General features: G+C 48.0%; 1 non-coding gene across 1 annotated transcript; it reads right to left on the reverse strand.

Moving 5' to 3' along the window:
• Positions 1 to 15,628: 15,628 nt before the first annotated feature.
• LOC121165459 lies at positions 15,629 to 15,731 on the reverse strand. Its single transcript, XR_005885249.1, has one exon. It is a non-coding gene; the product is annotated as a U6 spliceosomal RNA (small nuclear RNA).
• Positions 15,732 to 18,873: the final 3,142 nt, after the last annotated feature.

Consider the following 18,873-nt stretch of genomic DNA (forward strand, 5'->3'; position numbering starts at 1 on the left):
GGCCTAATAACAGTAGCTGAAGTCCTCACCTTGCACACACTGGGATCCCTTATGGGAACCAGTTAACATTCCAGCTGCTCCACTTCCCATCCAGCTCCCCTGCCTGTGGCCTGGGAAAGCAGTCAAGGGGACCCTGCTTGGGGCCCTGCACGCACATGGGAGAGCCAGCAGAAGCTTCTGGCTCCTGGTTTCAGATCGGCTCAACTCCAGCCGTTGCGCTCACTTGAGGAGTAAACTGGCAAACAGTGGATCTTTCTCTCTGTTCTCCTTGTCTCTGTAGATCTGACTTTCCAATTTGAAAAAAATAATAAAATCTTTAACAAACAATAAAAAGGTAACTTCCCCAGGACCAGAGACACCATCTGCCTACAGTCCTGTCTGACTCCTTACACAAAGACTTAGGCTGTCTTCCTCCCCTCTCTCAGACGCATTCACACGGAGCCGGTTTAGAAGCAGAGTTACTGGGACTCAAATCAGGGCTCAGACCCAGGATGCCTGCATCACAGACAGTGGCTTAGCCTGTGTGCCACATGGCAGTCCTCCGAGCGACATGTCAACTGCTGCAACTAGTGATCATCCTGGAACAGTTTGTGAAACTAAGAATCTTGTCTCCGTCTTCTCTATAAGAGCTAACTTCTTTTGTTGCCTTAAGGGGCTTTTTTCTTTTTAAAGATTTGTTTATTTTTATTGGAAAGACAGATTTACAAAGAGGAGATAGAGAGAGAGAGAGATCTTTAGTCCACTGGTTCACTCCCCAAATGGTGTCAATGGCCAAGGCTGAACTGATCCTAGGCCAAGAACCAGGAGCTGCTTCCGGGTCTCCCACACAGGTGCAGGGTCCCAAAGCTTTGGGCCGTCCTAGACTGCTTTCCCAGGCCCAGGCCATTAGCAAGAGATTATATGGGAAGAGGAGCAGCCAGGATGCAAACTCGTACCCATATGAAATCCTGGCACTTGCAAAGTGAGAATTCAGCCTTTCAGCCATCATGTTAAGCCCAATATTCTTTTCTTTTTTTCCTTTTTAAAAAATATTGATTTATTTTATTGCAAAGTCAGATATACAGAGAGGAGGAGAGACAGAAAGATCTTCCATCCGATGATTCACTCCCCAAGCGGCCACAATGGCTAGATCTGTGCTGATCTGAAGCCAGGAGCTAGGAACTTCCTCCAGGTCTCTCACATGGGTGCAGGGTCCCAAGTCAATGGGCTGTCCTTGACTGCTTTCCCAGGCCACAAGCAGGGAGCTGGATGGGAAGTGGGGCTGCTGCAATTAGAACCAGCGCCCATATGGGATCCCGGCACTTTCAAGGCGAGGACTTTAGCTGCTAGGCCATTGCGCTGGGCCCCAATATTCTTTTCTTTAGCAAACTATATTTATTTAAGTATCAGGGATAGATGTTTCATAGATTACATCACTTCCCGAATACCTGCACTGACCAGGGCTAGGCCAGGACAAAGCTTAGTACTGGGAGCTCAATGCAGGTCTCCCATACAGGTGACAGGAACCCCAATACTTGAGCCATCATTCTCCCCTAGTAGCAGGAATCTGGAGTCAAGAGCTGGAGCTAGAGTCAGGGGTTGAGTCAAGGCACCCCAATGTGAGACTGCGGTGGGGAGTTAACTGCTTGTTGCAGCCCAGACAATAGAAACGGTGACAGTTAGGCTAGGTCTTCAGAAACTCCTAGGCTGTGTCCATAACTTGACCTTTGCCATAACCTTGGACTCTTGGAAAGTCCTGAAAGAGAAGTGAGAGCACTTATCTCATTCCAGAATGAGACCTTTTACAGCTCAGGTAGTATGCTGATTAACCCAAACTGTTTTCTCTAAACAGAATTGAAAGGACCTGTTTGTTGGTCCCAGGATTCATTCCTACTAGGTGGGATACAGTTCTTACTCATTGGAGAGTTTAGACTGCATGATGTTTAAAGTGATTGGGTACCCGTGTTCCATGCCACTGTAGTTGACTGGGTGATTCCTACCATATACCAATGTGCTTTTAGTTGATTGGACGATTGTTACTTAGAAGCCCTTGAGCACTTGTGGTGGAATGGAACAGTCCACCAGTCAGCATTGGCTGGTGAATAAGGACTCCTGTTGAAATAGATTTGGTCAACTCACAACATGCCAGGCTAAACAAAACGCCCCCACTTTAATCATTTTTAAATGTACAGTTCACTGGCTTCCTACTACATTCTCTTTAAAAAAATGTAATATGGTATTTTAAAAAATATGACTTAAGGGCCCAGAACAGTAGCCTAGCAGCTAAGGTCCTAGCTTTGAATGCGCTGGGATCCTGTATGGGTGCTGGTTCTAATCCTGGCAGTCCCGCTTCCCATCCAGCTCCCTACCTGTGGCCTGGGAAAGCAGTTAAGGACAGCCCAAAGCCTCGGGACCCTGCACCTGGGTGAGAGACCTGGAGAAGGCTCCTGGTTTCAGATTGGCTCAGCACCGGTCATTGCAGTTACTTGGGAGTGAATCAATGGAGGGAAGATCTTCTTCTCTGTCTCTCCTCTTCTCTGTAATATCTGCCTTTCCAATAAAAAATACATACATCTTTTTAAAAAATATGACTTAAATATTAGTTGCATTGTAATTTATGCCTATAGGGGGAATTAGTGTAAGAGCAATGAGTTTTGAACTCTTTGTCAGAAGGACCTATCTATTTCTCTGGCTGGGAAAGTGTAATAACTGTTACCAGTCCTATGCTTTTCTGAACTTTGTCCTGAGGAGCCGTTCTCACAAGTTGGTGCCGGAAAGGAATTTGGGAGTGACTCAGGCCAAAGGGCCTTCACTTACCTGCTTACCCATTTAGTTGAGCATTGCACAGCAAACCTTTACTGGGCCTGTGGGCAGGAGCCTGGGGGTTGGGGGAAGGACACAGCTCAGGGTCCTGAGCCACTGTTCCTGGGCTCAGGGAGCTCCTGTCTGTCCAGGGGCAGAAACGAACTCAAGACTAGGGATGGGGACTCAGCAGGCTGGAGAGGAGAAAGGCACAGATCTTTCGTTACAGGAGATTTAGACTGTAGCCTGGGACCAGACTTGGGACAGCCTCACATGTCCCAGAAAAGACTTGAGGTTTTTTGTTTTGCAAGGCAGGGGATGGAGGCGTGGGGTCGGGGGAGAGGTAGAGTCAGGTCTTGACTCCTTCTGATGTAGTTGGGGGAGCAAATGGAGATGGGAGAGGCTGACTATCCTCCCCTGCTTGGAAGCCGGAAGGGTTGTGTAAATCAACAAAGGACAGAACCACGTCCTCAGCTATGTCCCAGGTTATGAGTGACTGGGATAGGATGGAATCTTCAAACTTAACTATATGGCCCAGAGCGGTAGCCTAGAGGCTAAAGCCCTTGCCTTGCACAAGCCGGGATCCCATTTGGGCATCAGTTCCCATCCAGCTCCCTGCTTGTAGCCTGGGAAAGCAGCAGAGGATGGCCCAAGGCCTTGGGACCCTGCACCCGCGGGGGAGTTCCTGGCTCCTGGCTTTGGATTGGTGCAGCTCCGGCTATTGTGGCCATTTGAGAAGTGAATCATCGGATGGAAGATCTTCCTCTCTGTCTCTTCTCTCTGTATATCTGACTTTTGCAATAAAGATTAAAAAATAAATCTTTAAAAAAAAAAAGGCTTAGCAATCGAACAATTTGCTAATCCCTTCTTCCAAAGGCTCCCTCTGGTTCTGGTATCCTGTATTCTGTCCCGCATTCATTGCTAGCTTTCTTCCCCTCTTTGCCTCCCTGGGGACGCTAGAAAAATGTGAGGCATTCTGAAATACCACCTCCACTCCAGCAGCAGCCCTCAATGCTATCTTTGTGTCTTCCAGATAAAGAGATCAAAGTTTCTCCAAGATCTAATTCTGCAGACTGATTTACATGAGCAGAGGTGGGGAAGCTGGGACACAGATGGGATTTTTGCTCCAAAGGTAAAGTCTCCACTTGGGCTGTGAACACTGCATCTGCGCAGCAAGGGGGCCAGCTCTGCTCTCTGCCTATGGGATCCCACACAAAACCTAGGGCAGAGTCTAACCTTGAATTCTGGCATGTCTTGGCTAGAAGGCTCTTCAGGCTATCTGGGAAGGGATAAAGCACAGAGATGGAAGTGTAAGTAGGCACAGGCATTTGATGCAGCAGGTAACTTGCCGTGGGGCGAGGGACGGGGGTGGAGCTGAGGCGTGGTTGTGGCACAGGGGTTAGACTGCTGCCTGTACCGCTGGCATGAGGCATCCAGCTCCCTGTTCATGTGCTGGGGAAGGCAGCAGGAGATGGCTGAAGTTATGGGCTCCTGTAGCCACTTGGGAAACTCAGATGAAGCTCTTGTCTCCTGTGTGGCCCAGCCCAGCTTGTTTGAACCATTCTGGGGGAGTGAAAGAGTGAGATGTCTCCCTCTCTCTCTCTGTCTCTCCTTCTCTATCTGTATCTCCACCTTCCAAATAGATAGATGCTCTTTTTCTCTATTTATTCTTATAAGAAAGGCAGATTTATAGAGTAGAGAGAAAGATGAGGCTGTTCTCTGCTGTGTTCTCAGAAGATGCCAAGGGGAGGCGACCGAGGCCCCGCGGAGACCACCGGAAAAAGGAGACAACAGGCCACGAGCCAACCAATCTGATCCTCTTATTGAGTCTAACAGTACAGTTACTGTCATGTATGCTCAGAGCACAAGCAACAGCAATCTAATTGGTCTCAAAACCACCAATCAACTTAATGGTACAATCTTTCCTGATGAGAGCATCAATGAGCCTGACCTGACCGCAGTGGCCTCTAATTGGTCCCTTCATTTCCCCCACTGCAAAGTGAGGACCTTCCAAGCAGAGGTAAACAGGATATGTACATCTGGTCCCAGGCCACCTGTCAGGCATCAGGTCAAAGTGGGATCTCAGTTTACTAAGCCCCCTGCCAGTTTCCCTGGGGCACAGTGTTCTGTGCCTTTACGACCTCCAGCACAGGCCAGGAAGGCCTGGATCCAAAGACAACTGCCACACAGAGAGAAAGATCCTGTGTCTGCTGGTTCACTCCCCAAGCAGCCCCAACAGCAGCGTGGAACCAATCCTGAGCTAAGCCAGGAGTCCAGAGCCTCTTCTAAGTCTCCCTACTGGCTGCAGGGTCCCAAGGCTTTGGGCCATCCTTGACTGCTTTCCCAGGCCACAGGCAGGGAGCTGGATGGGAAGTGCAACATCCAGGACATGAACCAGCATCCATATGGGTTGGTGGTGCTGCAGGGCAGAGTAGCCCGCGGTGCCCCTACACTGGGTCCCTTGAATCTCCACAGGTTCATTTGAAAGGTAGAGAAACAGTTCCCATCTGCTGGTCTGTTCCCCATGTGGCTGGCAAGGCCAGGGCTGTCTGTAATAAAGCAAGGGGAGGCTGGCATGAAGCCAGGAACCCTATCAGGGTCTCCCACAGGGGTGGCAGAGATCCAATTACTTGAGCCATCACCTGCTGTCTCCGGAGGTTTGCCTTATTGGGAAGCCTGATTCAGGAGCTGGGGCCAGGAATTGAACCAGGACTCTGTTGTGGGATGCCAGTGTGGCAACTGCAAGGCTGAACACCTGCTCATATCACATTTTCAATCTAATTTTGTGTCTCCGGATCCTGTGCAAGTCTCTCATTCCTTTGCAAGAGTCACTGCCCTTGCTTCAGCTATCTTGCTTACACTGGGAAAGTTACACTTCCTGCCGTAAGAAGAATTTGGTTGGCTCCAAAAGGAATCTGCCTGGGGACAGGGCGGCAAGTTGCTAGGAACCTCTGTACCTGTGGCTCTCCCCAGCAGGCCCCACCCAGCTGGGGGCGGCAGCCGAGGGGGCCCTCACAGCCCAGCAGCATGAGTCATCAGGGTCACCAGCTAACCCTTAGCTCCAGGCTCAGAGCGCCTTTTGTTTTCCAGTTGAATAGGCAGCCTTGAATCTCTCTCTCTCTCTCTCTCTCTCTCTCTCTCTCTCAGTGAGACAAGCCAGGGGGCTTGGCTGCAAGTGTGGCCAACATATCATTCACTGCTGTAGCTGCTGTATTCCTGAACGTGGGCTGGTGGTCTCTGTCATACAAAGTTTTTAGGGTTTAACCTGGGGCAGAGGCTGGGGTGGAATTCAGCTCCGATGGAGGAATTCATCCCCGCCTCAGGAATTCATCCTTGTAGGAGTGGGGGATGCCTGTGGCTCCCTGCTCCAGCCAGCCCTGCAAACTGGTCTTTGTGTCCACACCCTGGGTGGGGGTTCACTCTCCCCATATACCCCTCTTACATCAACAAATGTTGAACTATTTCAAAGGCACAGGGAATATATGGGGAGAGAGCCTCCATTTTCTGGTTCACTCCTCAAATGCCTGCAACAGTCAAGGCTGAAGCTATTGGGACACCTGTGTGGGTGGCCAAGCCCTTAAGTCGCTGAGCCAATACCTGCTGAGCCTCCCGGATGCGCAGTAGTAGACAGCTACATGGCAAGCTGGAGGAATGCAGGCACTCCAACACAGGACGCGAGTGTCCCCAGACACGGTAACCCACAGCACCCTGACGCCCCTGCCACCAATTGACTTCCAATCCCAAAGATTTTCCATGGCTGCACGTTAGGACAAGCGAGGGGGCTTTTCAAATTCCTGAAGGTTAGACCGAAGATCAGGCCAATGAAATGGTAACTTCTGAAAGCCTTCACTTTTGGACCGGAGGCTTTGTGATCTCCAGACTTGGGGGGAGAAAAGAGACAGAGAGAATCTTTTGTTTGCTCCTTCACTCTCCAAATTGCTGCCAACTGGGCCAGGGATTTAGTAGCTGGAAGGTCCTGGTGAGTGTTGTAATGAGCCAAAAGACACCTTCAGTGGGATGAAGACAGGGTGCGCCTTCAAGAGCTCAGCAGGAAAGAGAAGAGATTAGAGGGTCCAGCGTGGCAGCCTAGCAGCTAAAGTCCTCCCCTTGAACTTGCCAGGATCCCATATGGGCGCCGATTCTTATCCCAGCAGCTCTACTTCCCATCCAGCGACCTGCTTGTGGCCTGGGAAAACAGTCAAGAATGGCCCAAAGCCTTGGCACCCTGCAGCTGTGTGGGAGACCTGGAGGAAGCTCCTGGCTCCTGGCCTCAGATTGGCTTAGCTATGGCCATTGCCCTCACTTGGGGAGTGAATTATTGGATGGAAGATCTTCCTCTCTGTCTCTCCTTCTCTCTGTTTATCTACCTTTCCAATAAAAATACAAATAAATCTTTTTTTTTTAAAAAAAAGAAGAGATTAGATGCTGAAAAATGTTATCACAATACAAAACAGGTAGGAATATTATTAGTCATCACAATTACAAAATAGGTAGGAATAAACCAGTTAGACACCCCATATTGGGGGGCCTGGGCTAGCTCGTGGCTCTGGCTCCAAACTCCAGCTTCCTCCTAAGGTACCCCCTGGGAGCCAGAAGGGATGGCTCAAGTAACTGGGCCCTGCTCCCCACGTGGGAGAGCCTGACTGAGTTCCTACCTTTTGGTTTTGGTCCTTGCACTGGCCCTGCCATTGTGTGTACTTGGGATGAAACAGCAGATGGGAGCTCCCTGTCTCTTGCTCTCTTTTTGCCTTTTATTTTTTTAAGATTTATTTATTTTTTATTGGAAAGGCAGATATACAGAGAGGAGAGACAGAAAGGAAGATCTTCCCTCCGATGATTCACTCCTCAAGTGAGCGCAACGGCCGGTGCTGCGCCAATCCGAAGCCGGCAACCAGGAACCTCTTCCGGGTCTCCCACATGGGTGCAGGGTGCCAAGGCTTTGGGCCGTCCTCGACTGCTTTCCCAGGCCACAGGCAGGGAGCTGGATGGGAAGCGGGGCTGCCGGGATAAGAATCGGTGCCCATATGGGATCCCAGCGTGTGCAAGGTGAGGACTTTAGCCACTAAGCTACCGTGCCAGGCCCTAAGGTCATCTTTAAAAATTAAATATTGCACACCTAGATTGGAAAGTCTAATATGAATTTTCAAGTTTAAGGACTTATTCTGGAAGCATTTATATGTGATACATATAACCTGAATTTTAAGGTGAAAGAAAATAATCAACAATGTGTGCATAGAATGGTGCATAGAAGCTACAGTCGCAGGGTGTATATCTATATACACGCACATGTAAGCTGGCACAGAAAAAGACAGTTCCAGAAATAAAAGAGAAAGAAGAGTCTAGAATAATAATAATAATAATAATAATAATATATTATCTAATAAAGGCATCACACATCAAGAGGGCAAAGGATGGGTCAATATAGGGAATGCAAAAAGGTTTACTGGATGCCAAATCTCACAGCTGGAAGGGAGCCTTGAGGCCCTAGCCTAGATTTAACCAGAATTCTGCATTTGATTATAGATGTCTTCCAGTGTCTCAAAAGGACTGGACTGATTTCACTTGGGTCATGTGCTTGCCATTCCAGGATTATTCAATAAATATCACTGGAACAAAAAAGGTGTTAGCACTTACCCTCACATATAAAATAAATTGCAGGTGGGATTGCTCCGGAAACCTCTCAAAACAAACAAACAAACAAAAAATCTACAATAGACAGAGAACAATGAGGAACGCTTAGAATCAGACAGGAAAACGGTCAGCATGGATTCACTTATACCTTACTAGGTAGGACACAAAGATTGGTTACTCCTCACTAGGGTATTGAAGATTTCTCTGCACACCCCTCCTAAAACTGTTCTGCACCTAAACTGTTGACATACATCTTGTTAGAGTTATAAGCCAGTCTAGACTACCCGAAAAAAAGCCAGGTTCAGCCAAATTATGTTTCAACGCTATAAAATGCTAAATACTATAACGAAAATAGTCACAAGACAACTGACTAGTAATCTATAGCCATTTTAAGGTGCATAGAACCTGGTTGTATATAAACTAAAATTGAAATGTCAGTGAAGAAGTCACAGGATGTGATTAAGAACTTGCATTTTTTTAACATATTGGTTACTCAATACTATGTTGATTAACTTCATAACATTGTAAATTGTTGCTGATGTTATGTTGGGGCTTTTAATTGATCGGGATGATACTCTGCCGGCTCTACCTTCAGACCAGAGATGGTCTCCCCAAGTAGCCGTTGAACTTATCGGGATAATAAGATACTGGACTCTATGCTTGGTATATGCTTGCAATGAAAGAATCTCAACTGAACTTGAACTGTGGTAATGCAACAAGGTGGAGGAATCCACCATGGGGGGAGGGCACGGGAAAGGGCAGGGGGAATCCCAGTACCTATAAAACTGTGTCACATAATGCAATGTAATTAATAATAAAAATAAAGAAAAGAAAAAAACTAAAATAAATTGCAGGTGGGTTAAATTTAAATATTTGAAAAACAGATACATAAAATACCAGTATTTAAAAAATTGAATTACAAAAGTTATTGTAGTTTGGGAAGTTATTCCCAAACATGACAGTAAAGGTAATGATTGAAAGATTGAGCTACTTAATCATTAGAAACTTCTGTAGAGCAGAAGTTAAAAGGAAACTGACAAACTAAGGAAAAAAAACGTAGTATACATATGATGGTTAATGTTTTACTGTATAATGAGCTCTTCAATCAATAAGAAAACCATCAACACCTCCGTACAAAAAGGTGCAAACTACATGCATGAACAAGTAATTTACTGAAGGAGAGAAGCAAACTGCAGAGGCACAGTATTTTTAGATTAAAAAGTTATTTGTGACACAGACAGGGCAAGAGAGAGGGCAGTCTCCCAGATTCTAGTTTACCCTCTGGCTCACTGGCCCGAAGCACCCAGGAAGCCCAGCTGAGGCGAAGCTAAGGCCAGGAGCCATGAGCTCGAGTGCCCTGTGTGAGTGGCAGGAACATCCCTGCTGCCTCCCGCCACCCGCATTTCCCGGAAGCTGGAGCCCAGCACACAGCAGCACGAGCTGAACTCAGGTGCTTCACGACGGGAACAAAGCCTTCGAACTGGCACTGGGAACACGAGGCCAGATGCCTGGCTCTGCAACATGTCTACCCACTAGTTATCTAAGGAATGAAAAGTAAAACATTGCTGTGCCCTTCCTCCTTTCCTCTTTACCTCCCAGGAAACAAAGAACAATCTTGAGTGTTGTTAAGGATGTGGAAAATCACAGAAAGGGAGAAAAGCCCTTTCCCGGGCCTGGTCACCTTGGACACGGAATCCACTTTTTTGTAACGGCTTCTGACCACGCCGTCCGGGGAGCAGTCGGGCAGAAGGGCATTCACCAGAGCCATCGGCACAAGCTGCGAAAGGACAGGATCTGCGCGGCTCCACTGTAATGCTGTCAGTTTGTGGTGAGCGAGAATATCCTGTCCTCTTGCTAAGTTCTGGTTTCCTTTTCCTTTTCTACAAAGGAATGCGAAGAGGCTGCTCCTGAGTGCTGAGGTCATCTCCTGGAATAAAGATCTAGATTCTGTGCACATGTTTATTTGCAAATGTTTATTTATTTTGTTTACTTGAAAGAGAGGGGACAGAGAGGGAGAGACAAAGAGAGGGGACAGAGAGGGGACTCCTGCATGAGTCCTTCATTTTACACACTCGCTACAGCAACATTCGGAACGGGAATATCAGGGACCCAACTATGTAAGCCGTGACACGTATGCAAATGGGACCTTGGTGCCTGCAGGAGGATGGCCACTGAGAAATTGCACCAGGCACAAAAATAAATTTTAAAAAATATTTAATATTATTATTATTGAAAAGTCAGATATACAGAGAGGAGGAGAGACAGAGAGGAAAATCCCCCATCAAATGAACAATTCCCCAAGCAGCCGCAACGGTCGGAGCTGAGCCAATCTGAAGCCAAGAGCTCAGAGCCTCTTCCAGGTTTTCCCACACAGGTGCAGGATTCCAAGGTTTTGGACCTTCCTCGACTGCTTTCCCAGATCACAAGCAGGGAGCTGGATGGGAACCGGTGCCCATACGGGATTTGGTGTGTGCAAGGCGAGAACTTTGGTTGCTAGGCTACCATGCTGGAGCACCCCCCAAATGTTTTTAATATACATACATATATATTTTAAAGACTTACTTGTTTTTATCAGAAAGGTATTTTTACAGAGGGAAGGAAAAAGAACTATCTTCTGACTGCTGGTTCACTCCTCAAGTGGCCACAATGACCAGAGCTGAGCTGATCTGAAGCCAGGAGTCAGGAGTTTCCTCTGGGTTTCCCACGTGGGTGCAGGGTCCCACAGCCATCCCTGACTGCTTTCCCAGTCCACAAACAGGGAGCTGGATGGGAAGCAGAGCAGCCAGGATAGGAACTGGTGCCCATATGGGATCCTGGTATATGCAACGTGAACATTTAACCACCAGGCTATCAAGCCGGGTCCTTTATAATATTAATCACAAAGGACTAATATGCTAAATATAAAAAGCATGTTTATCATTGGTAAGATAAAACACACAGCTTCTGGAAGACAATATATAAATTATATGAAGCAATAAAAGATAACATATATATGCAGAAGTCATGAGAAAAGATTTTACATTAATGTAAATCAGAATTTTTAAATAAAACCAGCAAGAAGAATGGTTATCACCCAAAAAATTTTTTAAAAATACACAAAATATTAGAGAAAATGAGGGGGAAAAGACCCCCTAATACAGTATTGGTTGCAAAATATGCCAGTATAACCATCATGGAAGACAGCATGGAGATTCCTCAGAAACAGATCTGCTGGGCCCAGCACCATAGCCTAGTGGCTGACATCCTCTCCTTGCATGCACCAGGATCCCATATGGCCGCAGCCCCGCTTCCCATCCAGCTCCCTGCTTGTGGCCTAGGAAAGCAGTCGAGGATGGTCCAAACCCTTGGGATCCTGCACCTATGTGTGAGACTGGAGAAACTCTTGGCTCCTGGCTTCAGATCAGCTCAGCTGCATTCCAGGCACTTGTTGAGTGAACCAGTTGAATCTTAAAAAAAAAAAAAAAAAAAGAAAGAAAGAGGGCCCGGCATGATAGCATAGTGGCTAAAGTCCTCACCTTGACAGATGGAGATCCCATATGGGCACTGGCTCTAATCCTGGCGGCCCTGCTTCCCATCCAGCTCCCTGCTTGTGGCCTGGGAAAGCAGTCGAGGACGGCCCAGAAGAAGCATGGCAGACCCAGAGGAAGCTCTGGGCTCCTGGCTTTGGATTGGCTCAGTAACTTGCAGTAACTTGGGGAGTGAATTATTGGATGGAAGATCTTCCTCTCTGTCTCTCTTCCTCTCTGTATATCTGACTTTCCAATAAAAAATATAGATCTTAAAAGAAAGCAGTCGAGGACAGCCCAAAGCCTTGGGACTCTGTACCCACGTGGGAGATCCGGAAGAGTCTCTGGGCTCCTGGCTTCAGACTGGCTCTTGGAGGCTCTTGTGTGGTGTAGCTGGTAGCAGGCTGGGTGGGATGCCCCATGCTGGAGGGCCTGGTTTAGATTCCAATGTCCTGCCAATCAGCACCCTGGAGACAGCAAATGCTGACCCCTGCCTGCACTTGGGTCGCTGTCACCCAGATGGGAAATCCTCGCTCTAGTGGCACTTCAGAGGAACCAACAGATGGAAGACCTTTGTCTCTCACATGAAAATAAGTGAAAATGAATACAGAGAATATATTAACTTTTTTGCAACAAATGGTATCAGTACAACTGGATAGACAAATGCCAAAGAATAAACCTGGACTTGTTTAACATATACTAAAATTTTTTTGAAGATTTGTTTTTATTGGAAAGGTGGATATACAGAGAAGGAGAGACACAGAGGAAGGTCTTCCGTCTGATGATTCATTCCCCAAGCAGCTGCAACAGCTGGAGCTGAGCCAATCTGAAGTCAGGAGCAGGAACCTCCTCCGGGTCTCCCATGCGGGTGCAGGGTCCCAAGGCTTTGGGCCGTCCTCGACTGCTTTCCCAGGCCACAAGCAGGGAACTGGATGGGAAGCAGGGCCACTGGGATTAGAACCGGCGCCCGTATGGGATCCCGGAGTGTTCAAGGTGAGGACTTTAAGTGCTACACTATCGCGCCTGGGCCCAACATATACTAAAATTAATTCAAAATGGATCAAAGATCTAAACCCAAAGTCACCAAGAGTTATATTTTTTTCTGAAGGTTTTTTTTTTTTAGTATTTTATTTATTTGTTTGTTTATTTATTTTTTGTTAGAAAATCAGACTTACAGAGAAGAGGAGAGACAGAGAGAAAGATCTGTCCGCTGCTTCCCTTCCCGAGTGGCCGCACAGCCGGAGCTGACCTGATCTACAGCCAGGGGCTTCTTCCGGGTCTCCCATGTGGGTGCAGAGACTCAAGGCTTTGGGCCATCCACTGCTTTCCCAGGGAGCAAGCAGGAGCTGGAAGGGAAGTGCAGCAGCTGGATACGAACCGGCGCCCCTATGGGATCCTGGCACATGTAAGGCGAGGACTTTAGGCTTGGCGCCCGGCTCCTGAACTTTTATAGTGTTACAGTTGGGCCTATAGCAATCTTTGATGATAAAAATGAGAATAATTCTTCATGATCTTGGGTTAAGTAAATATTCCTGAAATATGACCAAGGCACAAGCAGGAAAAAAAAAATAAATTGGATTTCATGGAAATGAAAAACTTCAAAGACATTATGAAGAAAAAGACAATCCACAAGAACAGGAGAGAATATTTGCAAATTATAAATCAGACAAAATCCCCAGAACACAGACTAAATGAAGCACTCTTAGAACTTAATAATAATAATAACAGACAACCCAATGGACAACATTTCTCAATGGACAACAGGTTGGAAGTGATTTTTCTAAAAGAAGAGATTAATGACCAATAAGCATATGGAGTGAAAGTTATAACTTTATCGAGGTACCATTTTACATCCACCAAGTTGGCTACTGTAGAAAAGACAGAAAAAGGGGCTGGTGCAATGGCTCAACTGACTAATCTTCTCCCTTCAAGCACTAGGATCGCATGTGGGCACTAGTTCATGTCCTGGCTGCTCCACTTCCCATCCAGCTCCCTGCCTGGGGCCTGGGAAGGCAGTAGAGCCTTGGGACCCTGCACCCATGTGGGACCCAGGAAGAGGTTCCTGGCTTCAGATTGGCTCAGCTCGTCTGTTGTGGCTATTTAGGGAGAGAACCAAATGGAAGATCTTTCTCTCCATCTCTCCTTCTCTCTGTAAGTCTGTGTTTCCAATGAAAATAAATACATTAAACAAAAAAGTTTAAAAAAAGAAAAGCAAAAAAGCATCTTATTTGGTCTGGCTTAGCCCTGGCTTTTGTGACCATTTGAGGAATGAAATAGCAAGTGGAAGGTTTCTCTGTTAAACTCTTCCTGACAAATAAATAAATGAAACAACAACAACACACACAACCAGCATCATATCTAGTGAAATTGTAGTTAGCAAGGGACATTCAGGTGTGTTCTAGAAAACCGTGTATTGCTGTCTTAAAAGAAGAATGAGGTAAGAAAAGTTACTAAAGAGAAAACAATGGCCAGACAGTTCGTTTAGACTCTCCCAGGGCAATTTTCCCGGCTTAAACAGTCCGAAGAGTGGGTAAGAGCCACTTGACAGCCCCATTGCAGGCAGCCAAACGGCTTGGCTGCCAGGAGCCCTAACCCAGGACATGCGACCTCATGGCTGCCACCTCGGCTGTCTCACCTGTAACGCGGCTTCCCAATGACCTGGTCCGCGAGGAGCCCCACGAACTCAGGACACCCCACGGGCTGGCCCAAGCTGGTCAGGTTTAGGGCCGGGCTCGCTCTCACAGGGCCCTCATCCCCAGCCACGGCTCCCTCAGCCAGCCTGGGCGCAGGCGACAGAAGGCAGGAGGCCGCTTGCACTTGGCCCTCATCCTGAGGACACAGGTGCCGCAGCCGTGCGCCCTGGGGTCGGGGGCTAGGGTATTGGGGGCCAGTTCACTTCCTTTTCTCTTCTGCCATGGGAGATGTTCAGAGCAGATCTGTGGGAGTTCCTTCCTGCGTTGCCCCAACCAACAAAGCAGCAATAGAACCCAGGGTTCCTGCAGGGTTTTGATTTACTTCCGCTTTTTCTCACGGGCACTCAGAGATGTCTGTGTATCAGAAACCAGGCCCGTGGCAGGGGCGGGGATGATCGTGGGGATCACCCCAGCGGTGCTTTCAGATGGAGGGACCCGCTTGTGGAGCCCACCCAGTGAGCTCGGACTGGAAGGCGGCATAGAGGTGGTGCACACGTGTGCGCACACACGCTGCGTGGGACAAGGGAGTGGGTGGAGCTGGGGGGAGGCCCGCCTTCTAACCTCACAACACAACTCCCCTGACTGTTGACCTGCCCAAGCTCCTCCTGACTGTGGCCAGTGGCTGTGGCCTAACAGCTGGCAGCAGGTATGGGGCTGCAAGCAGCTGCGGGGGCGTCTTATTGATTTCTAGGTCTCCAACCCAGAAGGGAACAGGACATGCTCAAACTGCCCCAAAGACAGAAGGCAAAGGGAGGAGCCCTGAATGCAGGTGCCCATAGGCAAAAGACGCAAAGGGAGAAACGCCCTAGGCACCACATTGCCTCGTGTGGTAGTCACAGGGGTAGGACCTTCCTCCATCCACTGCTCTCTAAATTGTGCCTTTTTAACATTTTTTTTTATTTTTAAAAATTCTTATTATTTTCCATTTCATGGTTTTGTAGGTATAGGGATACCCCCCACCTCCCTTTCTTTGCTACCTCTTCTCCCCCAAACACCATTTTCCCCCTATTATTACCAAGAAATATGGAACACTTCACAAATTTGCATGTCTTGCTTGCTGAGGGGCCATGCTGATCTTCTCTGGATCATTCCAAGTTTAGTGAATATGCGCCAAATGAGTGCTAGTACCTTCACCTTCACCTTCCTTACTGGGAAGGCAAGGTTCTTTTCCAAAACAAAAATCCTTTCTCTGATTCTCTTCAAGTTTTCACGAAATATCTGCACCATCTACACTCCAGTTTCCATTTCCTTAGTTCCTGGGTCCTCCTCCTTTCCCGGTAATCTGGCTTTCCCCAATGCTACTAGAAAATTCTGCTCCAGGGGCCAGCACTGTAGTTGGTAAATCTGCCACCTGCAGTGCCAGGCCCCATCGGGGTGAGTCCTGGCTGCTCCACTTTTGATCCAGTTCCCTGCTAAAGTGTTTGGGAAAGCAGCGGAGGATGGCCCAAGCGCTTGGGCCACTGCACTCACACGGGAGACCTGCAAGAAACACCTGGCTCCTGGCTTCGGCCTGGCCCAACTTGTTGTTGTAGTAATTTGGGGAATGAACCAGCAGATGGAGGATGGCTCTCTTCCTCTGCCTCTCTGTCACTTCCTTTAACTCTTTCAGATAAATAATAATAATAATAATAATAATAATAATAATAATAATAATCTGTTCCTTAAGCATACCCATTCCATTGAAATGGCCTTCCTGTCTTCACTGGTGTTTTCCAGTGTTCCTTTGGTCCCTAAAATGACTAGAGGCAAAAAATAGAACTACTGGAATTGAGACTATTTTAAATAACATTTCATGTTTTGTTTTACAGTGTGAATGTTTAGAATTCTAATTGTGCACCATTTATAAATAAGCATATTAATATGCATCCTTGTAATTTATTTTGCACCTGATAGGTGCTCCAGCTGGTAGCATTACTGCCACTCCCTCAGCCCCGTCACTTTCCCCTGGGGCTTTGCTGCCTGTCCCTCCTAGGTTCTCCCTCCAAATATTTACTGGGCCTGTTTGTGGTGGGCAGTAGAGAGATAGTGACAAATGCAACTAGGCCTCTGACCCCCAAAAAGATATTCCCAAATTCAGCCCCCTTTCCCTCTAACTCCTCTGTGTGCACCACTCACTCCCCTCGTTTCTCTTCCATTTCTTGCTACTGGTCACATTCTATTTCCTTAGGTTTCTGTACCCATGCCTGAATTCGTTGCTCTTTTTCCCCTCAAGATTTTATTTATGGGCCATGGTGCAATGGCTCAGTGGCTAAACCCTCACCTTGCAAACGCTGGGATCGCATGTGGGCACTAGTTCATGTCTTGGCTGCTCCACTTCCCTTCCAGTTTCCTGCTTATGGCCTGGAAAAGCAGTAGGGGATGACTCAAGGCCTTAGGACCCTGCACCTGCATGGCAGACCTGGAAGAAGCCTCTGGTTTTGGATCAAATCTGCTTAGCTCCAGGCGTTTGCAGCCATTTGAGGAATGAAGCAGCGGACGGAAGATCTTTCTCTTCTCTCTGCAAATTGCCTCTCCAGTGAAAATGAACAGATCTTAGAAGATCTTATTTATGAGAAGAGACAGAGGTCTTCTATATGCCGGTTCACAAATAGCAGCAATGGCTAGGGCTGTGCCAGGCACAAGCCAGGAGCCTGGAGTTTCTTTTGGGTCTTTCATGTGGGTGCAGGGCCGTTCGCTGCTTTCTCAGGTTGCACTAGGGGGTTGGATCAAAGTGGAGCAGCCATCCCATATAGGATGTCAGAACTGCCAGCATTCAATTAATGTGCTACACCCCAGTGTAGGCCCCATTCAGATGTTTTTTCTTACAGTACTGTACTCACTTGCTCTCCTGCTGTCATTGGCCCCTTTGCACTCTATTCTTAATAATTCCACATCCCAATCCATCTTAACATTTGCAGCTTTCTCGAGGTAGCTTTAAGGTAACACATAATTGTACACATTCATAGGGTCGGGTGACACTGCACATCATAATGATCAGATCAGGGGATAAGCGTAGTCATCACCTCACTTTCTTTGCGTTGGGAATTAAAGCAGTGTTCTAATTACTGCCCCTGCCTGTCATTTCTCCAAGCTGCAGCCTAAATTATTTCACAAGTTACGGCCACCTTTGCCCCTTAAGGGGTGCTGCTGGGAGGTGGTGAGGGAACAGGCCCCCTGACCTGCTAAGCTTCAGGAATTCTTGGTGTTGGAGAGCTCAAGCTCATTGTTCACTCTTGCCCTGCTTTTGTCCACTGCCCACTTGATTATCTTCTATGGGCCTTCCCACCTAGCTGTGCCTCAACTCCCTGCTTACCACCAACTGTGCCCACAGAAAGGGGAAACGTGCGCAATTTGGGGCCTGGTCAGCCACTGCCTGCCTGATCCCAGAGTGCACTTGTAGTGATGGCAGGCCCCATCTCACCTCCAGGACGACGGAGCAGCAGTCCTTTGCAGAAGCCTCCAACAGTAACAGGGGATTGAGCTCCTGCCGTCAGGAATTCCACCGCCTTCTTAATGATCTCCCAGTTTAACTTCCCACCTAATTGTCTATTGTCTTTTGGTGTTTCTACTTTTGGCTCTGCCTGGCAGAATTTTCCTTCTTCAGGTCCAGCCTAGTCTTAAGCAGGATCTTCCTCATCCATTTTGTATGAGCCAGCAGCTTCTAACCCCACACCCCTCGGGGACCGCAGGGACAAACGGCCAAGTTTTCAGGTTAGTTTTGGGCCTGCCTGAGAAGCTGCATTTCTGGCACCCACAGCAGTTTTAGGTTGTGCTCAGCTGATGTCTATGTTCTCGCCGTGAGGCCTGCCCCGCGTAATAGGCAAGATTAATTCCCGGTGTGATTCTCCAACACCGCACACGGCCGAAGAATTAGAAACTAGGCCTCTTTTGTTTCTGGATACACCAATTGGCAGGTGTAATAACATCCAGAAGGCTGCGTGCCACGTGGGGCCCACACACTCTTGACCGGCAACCACAGACCCCTCTGTGCCCCCACCCTCCGGCAGCTGTTGCCTCCATCCCACCCCTTCGCACCCCCCAGGCCACTACCTCCCCGTCCCTCCCAGGCCCCAGCCTCTCCTCCCCCGCCCCCAGGTTCTTCCTTACCCTCCCCCAGCCCCTTCCTCAGGCTCCTCCCCCCGGGTTTTTTTTGGGGGGGGGTTGTTCCTGGCTAAGTTTTTCTTGCGAGGTGGGGGTAGGGAGGACTGGTTAGAGGGAAAGGACGCTCCGCCATTCACCGGGAGGTCCTACTGAATGGGCACGTTTTCCAGCTGAGAAAACCG

This window comes from Ochotona curzoniae, unplaced genomic scaffold (assembly GCF_017591425.1).
Source record: "Ochotona curzoniae isolate NIBS_2020 unplaced genomic scaffold, NIBS_Ocur_1.0 contig_883, whole genome shotgun sequence".
Taxonomy (NCBI): Eukaryota; Metazoa; Chordata; class Mammalia; order Lagomorpha; family Ochotonidae; genus Ochotona; species Ochotona curzoniae.